Raw genomic sequence first — 24,509 nt, 5'->3', positions numbered from 1 at the left:
GTGGAACTGGCAGCTCGGGAGCCGAGCTGGAAGTGACAGAGAGAGAGAAAGGAGGGCAGCCCCACAGAGGTCTGTCTGTCTGTGCGTTAGCTTCACTGTTACCCTAGCACAAAGGTGTTCATCTGCATCCCTAACTCCTACCCGGACCTGGTGGGGACTTTCAGGAGACTTCAGGGCATGATTTTTGGGGATTGGTCCTGCTTTGAGCAGGGGGTTGGACTAGATGACCTCCTGAGGTCCCTTCCAACCCTGATATTCTATGATTTTGATGGCAAGCATCTCCTCTGGTTGTATCTAGCCTTCCTGAGAGTACTTCAGTTCTGCCTTTTGCATATATATATATATATATATATATATATATATATATCAGGCTGAGAGAGTTGCAGGGATGGTAGAGGTGTGCTGTGATCTGGAGCATGTACAGTAGGTGGCTTTGGGAAATACTATATCCCCGTTTGGGAAGGGGAAGGGACCATACATCTGCCCTGGAATGGTTAGGCCTTAAGAATGGGAGAAAAGACACAGGATTTGTGTAGTTGTTTCACCTAAAATAAATAATAGCCTAGTTCGTGAATAAACTCAGCAAAATTAGTGGAGCTGCATACAGATACATATGTAGCCAAAAAAGTCTCATTTCTTTGCACCATCATAAATTGTACTATCACAAACTTTTCTCTAAGGTTAAATGTTTAGGCTGTATAATTTTTTTTTTTTTCAGTTAGGGAGATGATATGGGGGAAATTGTTTATGCTTCCTGTTAAAGGAAAAGTGCTAAATGATCGTCTCCTGGCTGAAATCTGAACTTCTATGAACATGAGAAATGCCCAGAACATGATTTTCCCCCCTCCCCCTCCATTTTTCTTAAAAAAATCAGAGCTATCAGAATGGTATAGTTGTTCTAAGTATCTTCCTTTAGGATGAAACTTTTAGACATAGCATTGGCCTTCAAAAAAGTAAAAATGTTATGTTCCTCCCACCTTCCCCCAGGGCTATATGTCCTAATGAGATTATGATCAGAGGAAGATCATCATAAAGGGTATGATTTTATAGTGTGATCTCAATAGCAGCCTGTCTAATAGATACCAACTATCCTGTTGTTATTCTGGGAATTTTTAAGCAAGTAGATTTAGTGCCGTGGACTGAAGTGGGCTCATGTCTTGACCAAATTTGTATTTGGACTTATTATTCTAACCACCTTAATGCATTTTTGTTTGTTTGTTTTTAATAAAAATAGCATTTTCTCTGGCCCAGTGCCAGGTTATTGAAATAACTGTGTGTATAGCAATGTACACTGAGAGCAGGGTGAATATATTGGAGTTAGGATGATGCTTCCATTCAGCTACGATAAGACAGCCCAGATGGCTTGTCCAAAAATGTGCACCAGAGCCTCATACAACAGAGGAGGGAAGAACTGTACTCACTTATTTTGATTATTCATGGACCTCATTGGATATGGAAGTTTGGCAGTGCGCTTTTGAGTAAGTAATATGAACACTATATGGATTTGTGATTCATATGCTATGTTGTCTTTACAATGAATAGTGTAAGTCTTATTGGAGAGTGGCTACACTAATATGTTTAACCTATTTTGAAAAAGTGGCATTCAGACACAACAAAATCCAAGCAATTGAATCTGGAAACATACATGGAAACGTCCTATATAAAGTTCTTGGGGACTCTAAAATAAGGGGAGAAGCTAGAAAGGATAAAATGGGAAACTGAGAGGGAATGTTCTTCTGCTGGCCTCAGATATATTGACAGTTGCCATATGCTATACTTCAGAAGTGCCCAGTTTGTTTTCTTTATACACACTTTTATACGGGCTGAACATTAATATAGAATGAGGCATATAACTGTTGGAGAACAATGGAAAATTAGCAGGTAGACTAATAGCAGTTATTTGTTAAAGTGGTAGTGAAGTATAGTGCAATTGTTGCATAAAATGTTGCTTACTCTAGAATGAAAATGATGCGCTCATAAGGGTATGTTGTCATGTTTACCATAGGTAGGTGGAAACATACCTACTACAAAACAGAGTTCCTTCAAGTAGAGTAGTTTGAAGAAGCGATGTTCTTGAATAAATGCTCTGTTACATGTTGGGTATTGATGTGCATATGACTCCTGTTAGCAGGTGGCATTTCAGTTGCATCACAGCAAATGTAGAATAGGACAAACATGCCTAATGAAGAGCTCTATGTAAGCGCAAAAGGTTGTCTCTCTCACCTACAAAAGTTGGCCCAATAAAAAATATTTCCTTACCCACCTTGTCACTTTTAATGTGTGACTGTTACAAAACTGGTATAGTTGTTTGTTTGTTTTGTTTTTTAAGGATGGTTGAAAGCAATAAACATTGCACTAGTTTTCAACTGGTGGAAAATCTGTGAAATTCCATTGAAACTAACGGAGTTATGCTGGCTTACATTAGGCAAGAATCAGGGTCTTAATTACCAAAAATTCACTAAAAACATACAAAATACACAGATTGGGTCAACCACAAAGTGGCTAGTGAAGGTAAATTTTAAGTAATATAGAACTGATTTAAAAAAAAAGAGCTAGAAATATGTTATACATAAATGTAATAAGTTGGATTTTGAGGTATTAAGTGAAACTAATGCTGTGAATTAAAAGGGGAAGGTGGGAAAACATTTTAAATGATTTTGTGGTGTAAAAGATGGAGGGAAAAGAAGAAAATAGTACTATGCTTTGTAAAATAATTTGACCTCTAATGCAATTGACAAAGGCCATCAAACTCTCTCTTAAATTTCTTTGGTGATTGCATGGTTGGCAGGTTGAATAAAGAAATATAATTTCTACAGATTTATTGCTTTGTTTCAAGTGAAATGTTTGGTGGTGGGCTTGAGCTGAGCATTTTTGTGACCTGGAACCAGGGTGGATTTGATTTTAAGTCAAATTGATTTAAATCCTGATTTAAATCACTAGTCAGGAAGACTTGATTTAATCATGGATTTCTACATAAAAGTGCATTCTTGTTGGTTGTTATAACCTTAATACATATTCTTCACAACTCGGAGATAGATGTAGGTTTCATTTTTAGAAGGTACACACTATACATTTTTAAAGTGATTTATTTTGAAAACTTTTCTGATGAGTTTTACAGTTATATCAGAAAATGAATGACTGTTTGGTTATTTCATTTACCAAAGGTAATTGAAGCAGATAGTTCACCTCCCAATGACTTCATATATATCTCCAATTCAATAGGCTAATCACTAATATTTGGAGGATATTCTTGCCTTCCTGTATTAGGAGGAGAACATCACCAGACAGACATTTAAATTGTTTTGTTTAACTAAAACAACTACTTTATGTATTCTGGATTATTTTTCTTCAACAGCAAACATCATATTTTAACAAAACAAGCATATGAATTTTTGAATTTAGTTAAACATTCCATTTTTTTTAAACCAGGTTTGTTTTTGCTAACTATTTTAGTTAAAAACAATTTTAAATGAAATATTTAAACACAAAACCAAAAATTAAATAGACTGTCAGCCAGGTCAACACGAGAAACTTAAAATATTGGCTTCTGCAGCTAACTTAGTCGTCTTCACCTTCATTTTCCTGTTTGTTCATAATCTGGAAAAGAAAAACAAGCTTTCCTGCTTTTTTCAGATCCCAAACGATTTCTCAATTTGGAATGAATTAGAATATTTTCTTCCCAGTTTGGACTTTTTACACCGGCAGAAGACGCTACTGCTTTTAAAAGTGAGATTTTTCACTTCACCAGTCTCTGAATCCAAGAACTTAAGTGACTTCCACCAAATCACTAGTGTGACTTTCTTTAAAACATCAGCAAACATATATTTCTTGAATGGTTCACCCTTAGCTCTGATGTTTATTATAGTTGGCATTATGGATAACTGCAGGATGTCCATGTCCTAGCCAACTCCTCTTCTTCAGCAGTTAAGGTTTGACCGTGGTATCAAGTATTGAAGATATTTGCAAGAAAATGAGCTGGAGATAGTGCTTGTCCCATTTGTTTTGTGTGTTAATGCTTGTAATTTAACTCTGTCATTGCATATTTCTCTCTTTAAGATCTCACTCAGTTCCTTCCAAATTTCAACAGGGTCAGCAATAAAACCGCTATTTTGCTGCATTTTGTTCAAGGCTACAGAAATAGGCTTCAGGGTACTCAGCATGTGTTCAACATTTCTCTTAAGACCAATGTTGAGAACTTTGGCTGTGACAGTGCCATCTATTTTTTTTCATGACTTTGTTCACAAATTGTCATCCGATTAGGCCAGTTCTTGATATAGTGCTCAAAACAGTCTACTACTGAGTTCCAACACATGTTTTGTGGGAGAGTTAGCTTGGTTCCTCCCACTTTTTTCAGAGCAGCTGCTGCAAAGTGGTTGTTACTGAAGTATTTTGCAATTTCAACAACATTAGCCTTTATTTCTGGAACACTGGAGTCTTTGGCTAGGAGGTGCATCAAATGAGCACTGCAACCGTATGTTATTAGCTTGGGACTCTCTTCTAAATTTCTTCTCATCTTGGATACATTTGCAGCATGGTCTGTGACCAAGCTGCGTACTAGACATTTGAATTTTTTTTCACAGTTTGTTATAGCTTTTACTGCTACTTCTTGTAAGTATTTTGCTGTGTATGCATTTCCTGATGTATAGTTCCTGTAAGGAACACATTCCCTTTTTCTACATGGATCATTGTGGACATTGTTAACCTGAGTCTTGATGGGTGGAGCAATTTTACCCTCTAGATCTTTTGCACACTACTCAATTTCTTTTTCATACACTTTATCCAGCAATTTGCCTGCGACATCTGCTTTGTTGGGTGGACTGTATCCTGGTCTTAATGGCTGAACTAAGTTAATGAAGTGTGGATTCTCAATTATACGGAAAGGAGAATCTGTTGCATAAACAAACCAGGCAACTTTTTCATCAGTTACCTCTTGTTCTTATCACAAACATATCTGTGGTTGTTTCTGGATGCTGGAGACTTTTTTTTTCTTTTCTTTTTGCTACAGGTGATATACTGTGGCTATGTGACATACATGATGTGACTGAAACACTATCACTGGAAGATAACTCTGAAACTATAGAAAATGATGGTGATCTTGAAGGTGGATAGTCTTCAGAATCCTGTATGTTGAGGATGGATTCTCCTAAACAAAATAAGTCAATGCAGTTATTATTACCATACTGCTTATTTAATATTACTCATTGCATTCACCAACACTCAATACTACTTTAAAGATGAAATTGTAAAAGGAAAATCTGCCTATTTCAGCTACAACTGCATCTAAAATGATAGTACCATAGAGTAACAACTATATTTTTTTTTGCTCAAATATGAGAATTCAAGAATAGTTCAGAAGGAAGAGAGGCAGTCTTTAAGAAAGAAGTATGAAATAAAATAGTTTACCAACTTGAAGATCCTGCATGTTCAGACATGTTCCTTTCATCATCTTTAACACAGCTTCCTCCTGAGAAGGAACGCTTTTCATGATGTTTCATTCGGGCAACCAGGCCTTGCATTTCTCTGTTGCACTGTTTGCATTTTGCACACATGCCTGTCTTACCCACAGGTAGAGGAACTTTATTAAAATATTCCCAAACTGGGTCTCTTTTACGGCCTGCTGCCATTATAGATTTTTCCCTTCTAGTGAGAGAATGGTATGATAGATCTCAAATCAATGAAGGCTACACTCAGAAAGACCTCAAGACTTCTGGAATATGCTGTTCAAACAGTTTCACTGTTGTTTCTACTGCCCGTCCTTCCCTTCACACATTTATCTCCAGGCTTCTTCTCCTTGTCCAGATCTATTCTGCCCCCAACAAACTTCTAGTCATTGAACTTTTCGCAATTTTGCACTTTTAGAGAGAGATAAGGGATTGACACTGTGTACGCAAATTTGCAGAGGGACAATAGGGTTGAGGTCTGTTATTTCTCACCTCTCTATTATTTATTTAAAAACATTTTTGCTGTTAACCATGTTATCTCTGGAGACACAAATCCACAGTTTGAGAACTGCAAATCTAAGCATCTCTGATAGTGCTCAGTCTAGAAGATACCAAGTCCCATTGGGTAGATAGAAAGATCAACCTAAATCTATACAGAAGCCCCTGGAACCCCATAAGATTGGGTCCCTAATCCATGAACTATTGGAACTCATTTACAAAACTTTTCTTAAACATTACATGAATATGTCTCATACTATAGAATTAGAATTTATAATTCTTATTCCATGATGAGATATCTTTGAGCTATAATCATTAGATATGTTTTTTCCTCAAAGCATTTTATCAATAAAATCCAATTGATTTTTATTCTTCCCCCCACCCTGCCTGGAATGAAGTGGGCATCTATAAAACTGCATACAACTTTGTGCTATTGCTGACTAATACACACATTATTCAAGTAATTTTGTATGTATAGTGAACTATTTGATCCGGCACGAGCAGGCATTGGTTAAAGTTTGAATTCTAAATACAGATGGGAGTAGTAGCAATTGACTTAACTGCAGACCGGAAGCTGGACTCCATAGTATTTTGTCAAGTCCTACTCCTCCCAGTAGATATGATAATTTCTTCAGGTGAATATTGGAAAGTGGGTGGCCTGACCTAAACCAAGGATGTAAATGTGGAAAGGCATTTTAGCTAGCAAGAATTTAACTGGCCTTGCATGGGTCTCAGAGGACCATGCTGCTTATAAAAGGTCACTCTAGGTTTGGGGCTTCTTTCAAAAGGGTGTAATGTAAAGAGTATTTTCTGATACAGCTATTGTTGACTTTCAACCATGTAACACTTAACCTCCTGGTTTCTTTTCTTTTTGGGGGGAGGGAGGATTCTTGTAACTATATTTTGGTCTCTGGAGCAGGAACGCACTCCCCCATGCTACTTTTTGGTCTTTTTGTTATCTCCCCTTTATACATGCATGTAGCTCCATCTGACTGAAAGTTACACGTACACAAGGAAGAAATGGATACCAAAACTGGTACTTAGAACTCAGAACACTGCTATTGAATTCTATAAATACATATTGATTACTCACCTGAAACACTCCCCATTTTGTAAACCATAATCTGTTTAATTGAAAACCAATTTTGCAGTCTCAGGTTTGTCAATTGTCATGTATTTTGTTTCTGCCCTCTCACAAAACTTAGCTATTTGAAGAAATTAATAGTAAAAGTTATATTTCAGTATGTGCCAGAACTCAATTTTAAAAGGAAAAGGCCAGACTCAAGGAACTCTTGGATGTACTGTATATGAAATGCAGTTTGCAGACAATTTTATTTTGTACTATGTGGATTTCTACAGTAGGACCTTTTGCAGTTAGACATACTGACTAAGGACTGTTTGTTTTTACTCATACTCATTTAATCCACTTCCGAGATTATCAGACTAGACCTAAAATCCAGTGAAAGCTGCTTAATTTTCATATCTTTAGTGATGAACACTTTATTCCTCTGGGTAAGACCGATCTGTCTAATACCAATGCACCATACACTTTAGAGTCAGATCCATCTTTTTAAATAGAGAATTTGAAAGTGTTTTGTTTCTTAATATCATACATAGCTTTATGTCTTATCCATCTTTAAAATTCCAAAGGGAAAACATATCTGAATTAGGAATTTGCTAACAAATAGCAAATCTTGTGTTTTTGAGCTATGGAAACTTGTATTTTAAAAAATACATGTTGGTACAAAGAACTTCCTGAAATACAACTACATGTTGCTGTTGGTATTATGAGAACATGCAGAAATCTGTCCAAATGATATCATGTTACAGGACTTAAGGTTTAATAAAAATGTATTATTTAGATTTATTAGGATATTCTTAATTGGAGCAAAGTGCAATGGATTTGTTCTCTTACAAATACTATAAAGACAATTGAGTAGAGGGCAAAAGAACATAATATGCCTCATGGGAGTATGAAAAAGACTTCTGTAGTCTAATCCTTTGAACTGTATAAACTCTCCATTGGATTGCTTTTAGAGATCTTGCTATGTCAGTGTACCTCCATAAAATGTTGTTCTTAAGATGCCCTTTTAAACCAGTGATAATATGTAACCATTTCATTTGGAGTAACTTGTATAGCATGAACTCTTTTGAGATGCTGCTAGCTTCAAAGCAATGTTGAAGATTAAAAATACAGCTTTCAGGCACTCTACCTTCTCAGTGTATACATGCATACTGAGCATTCAGCTATTCCATGACTGGTCATTGGAATTTTGTATTTGCAAGATGAGATGGGTTGCGGAGATCAATAGTTAATTCAGATTCTTCCTGAAAAAATTCTGGTTTTAAGTAATGTCCACACTGCTTTGTCTCTTACATCTGGGCCAACTGTTTAAAGCCGTGTTTAATATTTGTGCCAATACTCAAGTTCTGGTCACAGAATCGTGTGCAAAAGATGTGGTGTTAGATGTTGTGATTGCTTGGTCAGATCAAGTGGTTAGATGTCCTAGATGCTGCCACTTAGCCACAGTTTATTGTGCACGCAGAACCACAGGCAAAAGCAGAAGGTTTTTAATTATTCTTGAGTCCTAAGGAATGAATTTTTTGTGTACCACTTTCCCTCTCCCGACAACCCCCTCATTCCAAGAAGAGGAATGCTGAAAAACCAAACTGGAAATAAGACTAATTATTGGCCACTTCAGAGTACATGTAGTCCTCATTACATTCATATGTTTTTATTTTCTGATGCAGAACCAATGCTTGGGGAAAGCTTGCTGGTCCTGACAGCATTTATAATCTGTCAACAATCTAGCCCTTCCAGGTTATGAGATATCAGAACTTAACTGTGTCCTTTTTGATTAATTCTGAGATGACTAGCAGTTTATTCTATGACTTGCTAGAGTTAGAGGTGGATGGATTACTTGTATCTCTTGGGAGTCAAATTCCCAGCTTTCTGGCTGTTGTGTAAAAGCATTGGCTTCTAGCTCTGGTTCTTAAGATAGCGGCTGCTAATTTTATGCTGCATCTAGAACGAATGCTTCCTGCTATTCCTGGCGTTTTAATAGTATAAAGCATTTGTTTGTGATTCATAAGACACTGGACCTCACAATAATCACTGGTACAGCAAATGCTTTTTATTTTGGTACTAGTCCTGTAGTTTGGCACTGACTGAAGACAGCAAGTTTTGGACCTGTGTAGTATCCTTCCTCCCAGTCCCCAAAGCCTCACCCACTGGGAAAGAAAACTGAAGTCAGTGCTACTTAGTGAAGAAGTTTCATTGTGATTTACTAATACACTGTACTTTTAAAAGGAAATGTGTTGTGTTGTGTTTTGGTTAGATAATGAAAACATTTCAAATTGTCTAGTATGGGGAGAGAACCTGCATATAACATGGAATTAATAGAATAAAGATAAAAGCTGAGCTGAAAGTGCAACAAAATCTGTAGCAAAATTAAATCTAATGATTTTAAAAATTGCTAATTCGGGACCCAGGCTTGTAAGTCTTACACAAGCAGACACAAGATAAATTATACAAAGTGTAAAGTCTGCAGGATCAGGCCCTAGCTATTTCTAATTGTATAATTGCAATGCTATTAATTGGTCAAGTTGAAACTTTATTAATTTTTCCCTTTCTTTCCCTGCTGGATATGGTTCTTAGAAAGCAACAGAACAGTGTACAAACAAATATTCCTTCTTTCCTAAGAAGAATTTAGTTTTCTAACCAGAGCCTAATCTAAAATGGAATTTATTATAAAACTTTTTGTCAGGCCTCAACAACCTGCCTTCTTAAAAGTAAAACATGTGTATGGATTCCTGTACCAAAATGCTGCTGCTAAGATCACTTACAACTTGTGGTTGGTAACATGGCATAACACTGAGCTAAGGCTGAAAATAACATTACTATTGACTTTTATTGACAAGTATTGAGATAACTGCACTTTTTTTCTTTCAAATTGCAAATGGTCGTCGTTTTTGTTTTAATGCTGATATGCTCTGACCTAGCAGCTGAAAATTTCCATCTGTATTCTTTGTCTAAACAACAATATTTGCCTTTGATTACAGTGCCTTCTCTAATTTGCTCCAACCAAAACAAAACAAAAAAAATGCTACTGTTGGGGCAATGTTGTTTCAGTTATAGTGGGCAGGTGTTATTTTGGATCACATTCTTTTTCACTCCAATTCCCTTTTGTACCATATGCCCTGTTTTTTCTCTTTAGGCTGACTTTTTTGGTAGCAGAGCTTGATCTTCTCAAGAATAGGGAGACCCCATTCTGATTTGGCTTCACCAAAAGATTGTGGTTGGCTGGTTGGGTGTGTCTCTTTTTTTTTCCTCCTCCCCCCCGCCCCCAGTTCTTTTTCTCCTCCTTTTCCTCCTCCCTGCTCTCCCCCAAAGTGTGAGGAATGAAAATAGTTTAGTCTTCTCCTTGTTCTTTCCTGATCTGATAGGCTTTCATCTGTGCAGAATCAAAATGGCTGAGTTGAATTTCACAGGCTCCTCTCTTCCTGTGTTGTGAAGGAGATCTATGTGCACAGCACTAAAATTGGAATAAAATGTTTCTGCAAGATGAAGATTCTCTTCCTATTTGTGGTACAAGATCATACCTATAAAATGACCTTACTGTAGTTTGACTTAACACAGGCTAATACTAGAAAAGTTTTGCTGGTATAGCTACACTAACAACCCCTGCGCCCCCCCCCCCCCACATTTGTATTAATTTGTAGCTTATACTAGTTCCCCAAATAAAATAAACTATGCTGGCAAAAGACTCCTCCCCCCCCCCGTAGTTCTAGTATAACTGCATCTATGCTAGGATTTTTGATAGCATAAACATGTCAAAGAATCATACCTTTAACCAAAATATTATATAGGCAAAAGTTTCTAATGCAGATCAGGCCTTGGTCTTTATCACACTGAATCTTTTATAGTAAAAATCTGCAGTTTTGAGAACTTTTGCAGTGCCTTCTTGGATTAAAAAAAAAATCTAATTCCCATAGACTATTTTGAAAATTTCAACTTTGAGCCTTCAGTTTGCTGCCTCCATTTTGTGTGCCTTCATTTATATTGTGCGACATAAAATAGGAACACCTTGGGAGACAGTTGAGAATGTCATGAGTTCTCAGTTATATAAAAATGCATAGTTTAATTTACTTCCTATCTCCAAGTACCACTCCACTTTTTCTCCTCCCTCTTTCACCCACTCCAGTCTCTCACACAATTCCTCCAATTTTGTTCTTTATCCTTTCTACTATACTTCCAAGATGCAGGAGTGGGGATAAGACTGCCAAACATTTATACTGCAGTAGCACTTAGAGGCCAACCAGGTGCTAGGCACTGTACAAACATATTCCATGATTAGCTGTATCCCAAAGAGCTTGGCATATCACTTGAGACGCTTGGACAAGAGGTGCTATAGAAATGCACAGTTTATTCTCGCGCGCGCTCTCTCTCCATCTTAGTCCAAGTGGTAATTAAGATGTTTGACTGTATTAACTGCCCATTGAGTAGACATTGTGCTAGATGGAAATTATAAGAACTTTAAACAATGCACTGAGTTTGGAGTGGCAAAAGACTGACTTCATTTGGCAGCCACAGTAGTGTGGCTGATTAAACAATGTGGTGGAAATCTTGGCAGTTGTTTATGCTAACATTGTGATGGAAATCTTGATCCCTGAGACTGGGATAACAAAAAAAGCAAGTAGGACTCGGAGTATCTTTTATGTCTGCTGATACCAATAGATCATTTATTCTGACGAGAATAATACACTGATTACACAGGCACCTTCTTATATAAGGATCCTTCTGTAGCTTGTGAAACTCTAAGCGTGTTAAAGCAGCAGCACGCTGTGAATCGGTGTAGATTTGTAGGTGAGAATAAAGGTATTATAATTTGTGCCTCATTTTGCTTAATAGTCATGTCCTATTCATACTTGGTGATGATATAGCCTTAAAGTTAAAGGCATCAGTTATTCCTTATACTGACCTTGCTAATAAATACTAATTAGGTCCTTTAAGTAAATCCTATAATACTATGTGTATTGACCACATAATGTTTCCCATTTTGCAGTGACGTTACACAAGTTGATGTCTGTATTGCTGCCCCCGCCCACTCCTTACGCACCCTCCCTCAAAAAACCTGAAAACTACACACGACCATGCTGACAGGGTTTTGGGCAACCAAACAACCCATCATCAAATGTTGAGGAGGCATCTGTTGGCTGTGTCCCCATGACCGTTTTGTCTTCTAAAGAAGCTGAGATGTATTATTCCTTTTCCTCATCCATTGTCTTGCTGCCAACTCTTCAGTCTCTAAAATGGCCTTTTTCATCTATGCTATTTATTCTGTTGGAGGGGATGATTCCTTCCCAATGGGCCTGTTAACAGCATGGAAGAGCTGTCATTGGGCTGCTAACCTAGTGCCTAAAGGCTTAAATGCTCTTAATTCACTTTAGCTTAGTTCACTTCCATAGTTAAGCTAAAGCACATGGTGAGTGTGGGTGTGGGGGTATAATGTGTTTTAAACTATTGTTCTTTGAATTCATACTTTCAGTTAATTTTGGTTTAACTTGCCTCGTGGACAAAACTTCAGCCCACAAGTGATTTATCCAAGACCTATCTATCTGACACAGGTGTTGTAAGGCTTTTACAGCATTAAGGGTTTTAATGTTTAATGTAAAATTACCTACTTCACAAATGTACCACTCTCCTTTTTTTAGCACCTCCCTCCTGCACACTCCAAAAGAATTAACTAAAATGTTTTCATTTACATCTCTTTTTATTTTAATGCCAATTTCTTCTTAGCCTCACCTTGAGAGAAGTTTTGAGGCTGAAGTGGATTCATTAAGGTCTGGCCAACACAGTGGTACATGCTGTAATTATATTATCCATTATTCAATCAGCTCAATGTACTTGAAGCACCAATGGTACTATGCAAAGGCTCTTTTACTCCCTTAAGCACCAAAACATTGCTGATGCCCTTTAGAGGAAGGAAAACCACCACCCGGGGCGAAGAAACTGCAGTGAACTGGAAAAAAAAAAAAAAAATCTCCATTTCCACACCTGGAGTGAAAGCCACAATTATTAGAAGCCACAATGAAGTAGAACAGCCTCTTTTGTTTGGAACAAAGCAATGAAAATTAACATGCCCTGCAGGCAAGCCTTGAAACAGGCTCCGCCTCCAGAGCACTTGAACCTCTCTGTCTGCCATTGCACAATTAATATACACGTTTCTGCACATCTTTATTCAACAGTTTAAACACCTTCTTAAAAAAAAACCCATCTACAAAAGAGTATGGAAAGGGGAGACTGTAACAGTAGCCCTTGGAGTTGGCAGAGGCTAACTCTGCCATGTGAAAGGGGGTAAGTACCTTTTTTTTAACTCGTATACCAGGACATGACTAGCTAGGAAATAATCCTCCTGTGGGTTACACCTTTGCTAGACTGTTGGAGATATAAAATCCAGTGCCTAAGGGGGATGAGGAAAACGCACACAGACCCAGAGCAAAAAGACCAGAGAAAAGACACGTTAATTTTTATGGGCTGATGTAGCTATACTTCATTGGATTGAAGGTATGAGGGTGTTTTTACCTATTTCTCTCTCCTTATCTAACTGTTGTGTATTTGAGAAGACAATAAAACCTTGAGACTTCTGCAAGTCCCCTATGGAAACATTTTGGACTGTTCTCAGGGTAGGTCTACCCTTAAAACACTACATCTGCGCAGCTGCAGCACTTAAGTGAAGATACTCCTACACCAACAGGAGAGCGTAGTTAATCTGCCTCCCTGAAAGGCAGTAGTTATGTCAATGGAAAAAGCTCTCCTGTTGACATAATGCTGTCTAAATGGGGTGTTAGGTCGGCATAACTATGTTGCTTAGGAGTGTGGATTTTTCACACCCTTGAGCGACATAGTTATACCGATATAGGTCTGTAGTGTAAACCTGACCTTAGTTAAGTAGCTAATTGTTGAAATCATAAAACATATTTTGTAGCATACTAGCACATGGAATAAAAAAGCACAAATTTAAGTTTTTAGCCTTTCTCTGTTTTGATAACCTGGATGTCATACAGCAGAGCTCATTCCCAGTATCAGACATTGTATCAGGCCCTCTTGTAATGGGGACAGAAATGTTGCATTGTAGAAACACTCTGGGCCTGACCAATGGGCTTTCGAGGCTTTTCATTGATTTCATTGGTTGAATCAGGTGCTACATGGAAAGACTCTATAAACGTAGGCATAATTTTATAAGATGGTGGACCTAAGAACATGTGTACCATCACTTAGTTTCCTACCCAGAGTGATCATAATTCATCTCAATTATATTGAAATGGTATTTCTGAGGTTTATTTTCAAAATCCTCAAAAAAAAATATAGAAAAAAAGTCTTAGGGGTTTTTTTTTTTTTTTTTTGTTAACTTGAGATGCCCACACTAAAATGGATTCTATATCCTACATGAACCTTAAGAAATGTATTTAACATCAGGTTAGTAAGAGAAATTTACTACTGGAGACATGTCTTGTTATGTCTGCAAAATACACCTCTACCCCGATATATAACACAAATTCAGATATAACGTGATAAAGCAGTGCTTGGGGGAAGAGGGGCTGCGTGCTCCGGCGGATCAAAGAAACCGCGTTATAGCGAACTTGCACCTATCATGCAATAAGATTTTTTTTTTTTTTTTTTTTTTTTGACTCCCGAGGACAGCGTTATATCGGGGTAGAGGTGTATATGATCTTGGAAAGTATACAAAAAGGTAAAGTAACTAAACGGGCACTCAGTATTTTTAGAGGCTCTTCAGATGACCACAGTCTGAGGGAATCAGGATGCTAAAACCAGGAAATCAGAAGAGTGGCATAGTAGGACAATGATGGAAAGTGTCCCGAGGAAATGAGGAAACACTTTTAAACAAGTGTGTTAGTAAGGGTGGACTTAACTATACTAAGACTGATGGTTCATGGCAAATGTCCTTTTTAATTTTCTGGCTAATGCAGTTTGGTCAACTTGCCAAGCTTTTAAATGGTTTTGGAGAGGGCAAAAGGAAGCCCTCAGGCCTCTTGGAGACTGTTCATAAGGCAGGTGTGGGTGGGTAGTGGGGCCTGAATACTAGAGAGCTTGGACTGAAAGTATTCTTTCCTATACAAATAATAAAAATAAATCCAAAGAGCAAATAGTAATAAGCGGATATCTAAATAGTCTAACTTTGAACTTGCATTGTTACACACTCGCTTGAAAAATATTCTAATCCCCTATATCCCAAACTGATATTCAGGTACCCAACCATATGTATGGATGCATGTGAATGTGTGCTAGTTTTGTCATTGGACATCAGCATAACATTTATTATCTAAAACTTCACTTGCTTGCCCCAGCATATACCAATGCTCTTGCTTAGAAAGAGCATGCCCTTATTTCTATTATAATCTAAATCTATACCATTTTATCAGCTAATGTTCAAAGTATGTTGTAAACTTGGTCTTCGGATAAGCTGTTTTATCCTTATTTGCTTTTTATTTTAGGTAAATTCAATCTTGCGCACTTGATTTATACTTCATTTCTCATATTTTTGAGCTGACAAATCAATTTTATTTCTGTACCATTCAAATTCTTTAACAAATTTAAATGCATCACCCTAGTGGAATATAAACTAGAGTTGTGCCTTTTGATGATGTATCTGCATCATCTGTCAGCAGAGACCTTGGTAGTTCTTCAAACATATTCTCTTAACATTTAGCATGCAAACTTAAATCCTGCATAAATAGTGACCTTCTCCTCTTCCCCTCAGGCTGTGTTGCAGAAAATAAGATTACAAGGGACACTCTTGCATTTAATTAACAAAATGCTTAACTTTTTTTTTTTTCTTTTTTCTTTTTTTTTTAAATACAGGGTGGAAGGGGCAGAATCCAAAGTACTAAACACCTATCACCTAAGAAACGGTCACATGTTGGAGCAGCTCTCTAACTGCTCTTCTGATACATGCAGACTAACTTGGTGAAAACAAGAATGTTAGTTCTAACAATAATTTGTGTTTGCATGTGCTTGTTGCCATGGGAACACAGCTGGCACCTGATCTAACTAACTAATGTATAACACTCATAATTAACCCATTAGTTGTTAAGTTAGAAGCTAGCACACAGCGGTCATGCCAGAACTCTTACTTTCTTTAAAAAAGCAAGATAATTTTTTTTTTCTTTCCCTGGGACAGATTATTTTCTTGATTGTGTGCTCAACTCCAGGTAGCATTAGTGTGAGTTGGGAGTACTCACTGAAGCAGGCAGCACAGAAAGGATGCATGCTTTAAAATTGTTGAAGGCTGCTTATTTAATTGTGAAGACCCAAATCTTAGTGCCTAGTTTTACTCTTGCTAAATTTCAAACTAGATCTGTTATGGAGAGTCTCTTTTCAGTCTTTCTCTATTCTTAGTACTACTTGGTTTTTAATGAGAGTTTTTGAGTCCTAGGGCTAGATCCTGCAAATGGATCCACAGACTCCTGCACCCAATGAATTGCAGAGTCAGATTTATACCTTTTTTTTAAGGCACTGCAGTACATCATGGAATGGGAGACAACCTTTTGACCCATTGTAAGACCATTTGGGGCGCACATGATATCTACTCTGGAGCACTCAATTAAGGCAACTCCCTTTTAAGTGCCACAAAGATGCTGATTGTGACCAGTTAGGGCCCAGAGAGAGCCATTGGCCGCAAGGAGTAGAAAGAGTAGGAATAATTGAATGACTCTCATAGTAATGGGTATGAGAGCAGGTAAAACTGTTTTTAATTTGACAGTTAAGTATTTTATAGGAAGAATGGCTTACATTTTTGTGAGTTTTTTGGGGGGTTAAAGAATTGATACAAGCTAATTCAATACACATAAGGCACAGGGTGATGAACACATAAACGAAGTTTTAAAACAACTTTGAGATTGTAGTATTTAATGTCACTAATTTTGGGGGTGTATATGCTTAAGTTGTTGAAAATGGCAAAAACTTAGGTTTTCTGTCAATCACTAACTTATAGAGCTGGTTTTAAAAATGATGTAGCTTTTTATGGAGTTCTGTTTGTTCTAAACTTGCTAGCTACAATAATCTGGTTCCTGCCTGAAACAATTATAGAGATGACATAAGTGATTTCATTGACTAGGTAATGTACTTGATCCACCTTGGTTAGGGGCAACCAGTCCAAAGAATGTGACATGACTTTCTCATTCACTGGTTTTACAGATGCTCTGGGGTGCAAGAGCTTTCCCAGAAGTGTTCTGCTGATGCATAGCAACATATGTTGGTTATTGTCAGTGGTGATGCTAGCACAGATGGTTCAGCATGTATTACTTCTAGTAAGTCTTTGCTGAGACGTTTTAAAAAATGTCATGAACAGTTAAATACTTTAGTGTGGCTGCTTTGTACCAGATTACCCTCATGTATATTAAAACTACATCATCTGAGTCCATTAAGTGGCCTAGTATTAGCATCTTTATCCTCTAAGATTTGTGTTTAGACCGGGGTGGGCAAACTATGGTCCACGGGTGACATCCGTCCCTCCAGCTGGTTTAATCTGGCCCTTGAGCTCCTGTTGGGGAGCGGGGTCTGGGGCTTGCCCTGCTCCCGCGCTCCAGTCAGGGAGCGGGGTCAGAGGCCAGTCCATGTGTGCCGAGGCTCCCAGAAGCAGCAGCAGCATGCCCCCCCTCTGGCTCCTACGTTTAGGGGCAGCCAGGGGGCTCTGTGCACTGCCCCCACCCCAAGCACCACCCCTCACAGCTCCCATTGGCCAGGAACTGTGGCTAATGGGAGTTGAAGGGGTGGCACCTGCGGACAGGCCAGTGCGCAGAGCCACCTGGCCGCACCTCTGCATAGAAGCTGGAGGGGGGACGTGCCACTGCTTCCAGGAGCTGCTTGAGGTAAGCGCCGCCCAGAGTCTGATCCCCTCCCATGCCCCAACCCCCTGCCCCAGCCCTGATCCCTCTCCTGCACCCCGAACTACTCATTTCTGGCCCCACCCCAAAGCCCACATCTCCAGCCAGAGCCCTCCTCTCCCCTCCCCCTGCACCCCAACCCCAATTTTCTGAGCATTCATGGTCCATCATACAATTTCTATACCCAGATGTGGCCCTTGGGCCAAAACATTTGCCCACCCTTGGTTTAGACCCTGTTGGATATTCTTCATCTACACACTGTCACTTCCACAGCCTGTGTGGTGATGGTGGTTTTGAGGGGATCTGAGATTTGTCACCTCTGGGTCTTATCTTGAATGTGATTAATCATATTGTGCATATTTTAATCTGAAATACAATTTGATTCCTGCTTCTACATGAATGCTTGCAGAACCCGAGAGTGAACAGATGACTGTGTAGGGGCTCATTACTTCATAACCGTGTTTTAAGTTACATACTCAAGAGTATAGTGCTATATCGCAGACTACTAGCTCCATTATGTTTTGTAATGGAGATTTATTCTGTATCCTGTGTGCTATCCTAAGGTGCTGTTACCCTACAGCAGCTATGATGATGACACTGGCTAACCCAACACTACAGAGTTGGGTTGCTTGAGCCTTCTTAGCTAATTTCTTAGCTTGGGTCTTAATTGCACCATTTGAAGTCTTTCTGGCTTATCAAGAGCTGCTTATATGCACTTGAACTGGTGTGAGTCTCACTATGTACCATGTAATAGCTTTTTTTGCACATACCCGTGGGTGTGTATAATGTAAAAAACCTGCACAAGTGGTACTGGCAATGATTAATATCAATTTATCTAAATTCTCAAAAAGAAGCTGAAATCAAAGCCTCTTTACACTGATTTTTCTCCTCTTTATTCTCCAATTTCATGTTGCACCTGAAGTTCACCTGTGCTCAGGGTATTAAGAATAAATATCCTATCTGCATTCTCAAGTAAAGATGATTAGATCTTCAGAACTCATTCCCCACACTTATGAGTGGGGAATGTGACTTCTTGTTGTAATTAGCATTCCAAATGCCTTTGGACTAGGTGTTCCTGTAAATACTGCAGTCTGAATACTATTGCTCTTCTCAAAAGCATAGGGGATTATTCACCTGCATATCTTTGCAAGCACCATAATGTGTGTGTATATATACAGCAGAAGACAATGGGGAGGGGGGGGGAAAAGAGGGGGAAATGAAGGCTATGTTACTGATCCACTGAGGAAGCCATTATATTTGTAGAAGCAAAGAATGTCCTAGCTAGCTCCTTTTTGTTAGAAGATGGCTTTGGCAAAGGCATCATACAAAAATAGCTGAAATATATACTTTTCTCTGTAGACAAGAGCTTTTAAAATGTGAGTCCCCTTCCATGATAGTTTCAGAACTTCCTAAGGAACCACTTGATGCCTGTTCTTGATGCTGTCAACATCATCAATGCTTGGTCTATTGCTTCCAACATGTAAGTGCACAATGGTAATGCTTATTTCTTGCTTCTTAACTATTCAGATTGTGTGGCCCTAATATGCAGCAATGGAGGGTGGGGGGAGAGAGTCTGGACTGGGAATCTGCAGATCTGAGGCTTGATCAAGGTCTTCCATGTTATAAGTAAACTTATAACTAAAGAGGAGTGTTAACTATTGGAGGCAGGGAGAGACTGAGAAGGATAAGATTTCCCCTCCCCCCTTTTTAACTGCTGGCACGGCACCTGTGCATAGACAAGCTTGCTGGTCCGGAATGCTCTTGTATAGGTCCATCAGTACTCATCTGGGTTATGTTTTGTCACTGATCCTCGTATCTAATCTCGTCATACTGGGTCAAGATTGAATATATTAAGCCTTTGACAAGTGACAAATTAAGTTAATTCTCTGAGGTGGTTTCTTATTTAGCCATCTTTAATACAAACCAAGTGTCATGAGCCCAGTATTAAGGTACCACCTCTGGACTTTCCTTTTCATAGTGCAAAGGAATATATTCCATGTTTTCACAAACTTGATTGGGAGGAAAAAGATATCTTTTCCTCCCCTCAATCTTGTTTATTTAATTAAATTGTCTGAATTGAATATACCAAAGGGAATTCACTTTAGAGATCTGTTTTGTGTGTATGAGGATGGCCCATCTCATTTATTTGGTTTCTTTTTGATATTCAAGTCATTATTTTGGGGAAGCAATGGGTAGGGGGAGGGGCAATCTCATTGGTTTTCCTTCCTGCCTTTTCGGTGTACTTTAGATGGATTCAGTTAATCAGAATGGAAGACTGCTGGATGTGTTGATCCATTTCAGAGCTGGCCTTTACTAGTGTTTTCAGGCCTGCTGAAGAGGATTTAAGCTCTTCAAGCCCCTATTCTTAGAAGAAAGGCATTTTCTGTGGGGGAGTCACATTTAAAAGCTGAAAGCCTAGTTTGGTAACAGGGTAAAGTGTTAAGGTTTCATTTTCTGTTAGTGAACACCACCCTCATACTGAAAGTTAATTAGCTCTTTCAGAGCGGACTAGCAGGAGTCTTCCCCAGTCCACTTTGCCTCCTAGTGCATCAGTCAAGATAATGCTATAGGAGCCTGGAGTATCTTTCTCCTCCACATAAGGTTACACTGTGAGCAATTCCCTGAACAGGAAGGTAAGAACTGGGCCCCCAGAACTTTTTTATAAATTGCCCCAGTTCTCCCCGAAGAGCTCTCCTGTCCCTGATACAAGATATAAAGGATGAGTGAGCCAAGCAAGAACCTGCTCAAACTAAACCGCTTGGATGTCCAAAAAATTCAGCAGACTTTTTTCTTCTCCCCACCCTTACTATTTTTTTGTGATTGTATGTCTGTCTCTGCTCTGTTTGGGATTGGAAGCAGAGGACTGAGATGCTTTAGTCTAAAGACTCTGGGCTTAATGTAGGGTTATTTGAGTGGAAACTAGTAGCTTCTGATGTACAGGAGGTCAGACTGTATCTAATAGTCCCTTGTGGTCATAAATTCTATGAAACCGATCAAGTGGCTTTCCAACTATGGAGACAAAAGGGGTTGGACTAAGGCTTGATCTAGAATTAAAAGTTAGATTGACATAGCTACATCAGTCAGGGGCATGGAAAAAAATACCACTGACCGATGTAGCTATGCTGACATAACCCCCCCCCCCCCCCCCCCCCCCCCCCCCCCCCCCACTGCAGACCCAGCTATGTTGATGGAAGAGTGCTTCTGTCTATTGTAGCTAATGTCATTCAGGAAGGCAGTGTTCCTACATAGATGGGGGGAGAAGGAACCTTCTGTCAGTGTAAGCCAGGCCTACACTACAGGGCCCCTGTACTGGCATAGCTAAGTCAGTATAGAGTAGTGTAGTCACAGCCAGTGCATCTCCTACTTTATGACCTCTACTTATGTGAGACTGGTGAGGGGTGTCTGTTGCAGGGTTGGAGAGTACAGGGATGGGGCTGCCTGTGCTGCTGACGGCAGGTAATGTACAATGTGTTCTAATATATACAATGTGCTGTGATGCCACAAGCATAAACAAATCACTTAGAGAAGCCTATGCAATCTTGCATATGGGCCCTGGAGCCACAGTAACTGGATCAAGAATTTAAAGGGGAAAGGAGCCCCCTCCTTGTCTCCACTTCCCTCCCCACCTCCAAAAAAAACCCCACCACAGACAGGCTAGGTCTTGTTCTAAGAGAAAACAGTTAGGAGGGTGTGCTCCCTTCGTGAGATAACATCTTAACACTCAACTACTGTGAACAAGCTGATTAAAAAAACTGCATAGTTGTTTAATGCTGAGATGTTATCTTAGTTCATTATAAATTTAGTTCTTTCATTGGCTGGGAAATCACCAGCAATCCTGTTGACTTAACCAGAACAGCTGTTTTGTCTCCCCCCTACTGGGAGGAGGCAATAGAGCTCTATCCTTGGTGTCGTCCACTTTGCACAGACCATAGGAATGAATAGTTGCTATGTGTCAGTGGTTGGTAGTCTGTGTTGAGATCCAAAAGACTTGTATACCTCATGCAGAGGGACAGGTGTGAGTCTGTTTGGGAAGGTGGGGAATAAGACCTATTGTCTAGAACCAAATATTTGTAATGGGGGCCAGTGAATATATTTATTACACTTTAAGTATCAAAGAGAAGGATTAAAAGGAGACTATTAAATACCAGAATGGGTGGCTTATGGCTGTCTTACCCAGTAATATCTGATACCTCAATAAGCTAGTTGACAGATCTACGTTTGTTACATTTGGACATGGTTACCAAAAGTGGAAACATGTAATGCCTGTATTTTGGGAAAGGCCCTAAATGGCTAGTAAATCTTAAAGCATATAATGAATACATATGGTACTTTTACTTGCATCTGGAAGAAATCAAGAAACCTCAAGAGACTAGCGATTAGAGACTCGTGTGTAAAGGTCAAATAAAACTAGGATTTCCTGAAAAGTAAAGCAAGTTACTGTATGCTTGCCACTGATGCATTTCAAGCGTGTTTCAATGCGAGTCTTCTGTTTGCACCAATGTCCAAACTGGACAGGTAGCAGGGGCTTATTAAATCTTCATTCTCTTCAGTTGGAGCACGTTTGATTGATACAGATCAAATGTATACTGCTAGTTATAAATTAGGAGATATTGGAAAATGAGAGTTTGCACCTTTCTGTCGTTTGGTGCAGTGAAATAATGGAACTGTAGTTGCCGATCCCCAACTTTGTCTGGAAGGTCTTTCAGACTGAAAGCTTTCTGGGGCTGGGATGTCTCCTAGCATCCAACACAATGGGGGGGGCCTTGGTCCTGCTCATGCTCAACTTCCCCCCCCTGTCCATATGCAAATGATCAATGACAATAATGGATTGATGAGTGGAAATAAGTTCATTTCAGGAGATTAATACATTTTTACAACCATTTAAAAGAAGTTGGATACAATTGTCTATTTTCCAGGTATGAATAAGGTGATTGTGTCTGCCCTGCTTTCGTATTTTGTTTAAATCCCTAATATAGAGTTCAGAGGGGAAAAAAGCACAGTTAAAGGTGATCTTGAAATCTCCCCTTTGAATTTTTATATAAGCTTCTAAAGTTTGAACAAATTGCTTGTGGAAAGGGTTGGACATTAAATTCTGTCCTCATGATTTGAACCTCCTGATGGTTTAAATCAGAGTAATGTGAAGTGGGCTGCTGACAATGAGAAGCTTTGTAAGTGTCCAACCTGCAACATCAAAGCTGAAAAAACAGCCATCGAAGTTGGTCATTAGGTCATCAGCTGTGTCTCAATCTAATTAACCATGCAGAGAAATCCAAAAAGCATAAAGAAACCGTTAAAAATATGTATCTTGATGCCTACTGAAGACCAAATGTATCCTGATCAGTACATCAGATCTAATACTATGCAATTATGCATAATATGGAAATAAATGAACATTTTTTGGCTACTATCATGAGAAAAATCCAAGTAACTAGTATCCCAAATCTCTTGAGTGTTGTGGTGGTCTGTTTATTTTGGCATTTAATTGCTTATTCAAAGAGGCTGATCAGGTGCAACCAAACTGCTCTTAAACCTGTTAGGAGCTCTTATCAGTCCTTTCCTCTTGGTTTTCCCACAGCCTCTGACAGCTCTCTTGGGCATGTCTGCACTATGTTTTCATCTCTAATTCTTGCTCCCTTCTCCCTTTCACTCATACCAAATAATCCACTGATCTGAGGATAGCTAGTTAGATTGCTAGCTAGGGCATTGTTTAATGAAATCTACTTTGGATATGGTCTGTAAATTTACAGACTTAAAATTTTCTTGTTATGGAGTTGGACTTCTGAATGTACAAATTAAACCAGAAGCACATGTTTACAAAAGCCAGTGTCTTAATTTATAGAAGACACTATTTTGCTTATTAGACTGTTTTGCTTTTTAAATACAGTATTGTTTCCCCTACCCACACTGGCCTGAATTGATGGTGGCTGTTTAATTTGAGAGACGAGTTGTCACTTTGCGTTTCCATGTTTCTTGTGGCACGGTATTCTCAACATACATAATTAGAAAATGCATGTTGTGCTGAGATTCAGCCACTTCCAATTATACCTTGAAATGTGCAACCATTACATAAATCTGCAACCAAATATTTTATATTCTCAGGGAAACTTTAATCTGGTTGCTTCTTAAAAATTAGTCTCAATACACTTGCAAGCATGTACAGAAAAAGCATGTTTTAAATTATCTGTGGCAGCACAGTTTAGTGGTTTTTATGGTTAGGTTTCATGTTGTATGTGGTGACCTAAAATCAACAAGGAATGACATAGGAAACCATTTTACAAGTGTTTAAATCAAAGTGCCTAAAAATATTGCCTCTCAAACCTCAGACTGTCCCTATTTAACTCCTCTGTCTTCCTCTCTCTCTTCCCTCCACCCTCCCACGCAGCTCTGCTGCATCAAGCAATCAAACATGTCCCTGGATTTTTTTAACCTATCTTCCTGTTGCATTTATGGAATGAGAGAATGTAAAACAGAACTGTCTCTGCTAGTGTTGCGAAAACTTCCTCTGCAGGTCTGAACAGATCTGGCTTTGTGCAGACTTCAAAGAAAGATGGTGCTCAACGGTGTAATAGAACCTCTGTCATGTAATTTAACCTCTTAAAATAACTTATTTGAAGAAATTCTTTTGACTAATATGTACTATTGATTTGAAGAGTTAATGATGAA

General features: G+C 38.8%; 2 protein-coding genes across 2 annotated transcripts in view; both read left to right on the top strand.

Moving 5' to 3' along the window:
• LOC135973540 (uncharacterized) overlaps positions 1-24,509 on the top strand; it is a 904,472-nt gene that overhangs the window by 618,020 nt on the left and 261,943 nt on the right. The window lies entirely within an intron of this gene.
• COL4A5 (collagen type IV alpha 5 chain) overlaps positions 1-24,509 on the top strand; it is a 138,138-nt gene that overhangs the window by 826 nt on the left and 112,803 nt on the right. The window lies entirely within an intron of this gene.

Source organism: Chrysemys picta, chromosome 9 (assembly GCF_011386835.1).
Source record: "Chrysemys picta bellii isolate R12L10 chromosome 9, ASM1138683v2, whole genome shotgun sequence".
Taxonomy (NCBI): Eukaryota; Metazoa; Chordata; order Testudines; family Emydidae; genus Chrysemys; species Chrysemys picta.
Note: the sequence above shows the minus strand (reverse complement) of the source record. Positions and strands in the feature narration are given on the sequence as shown.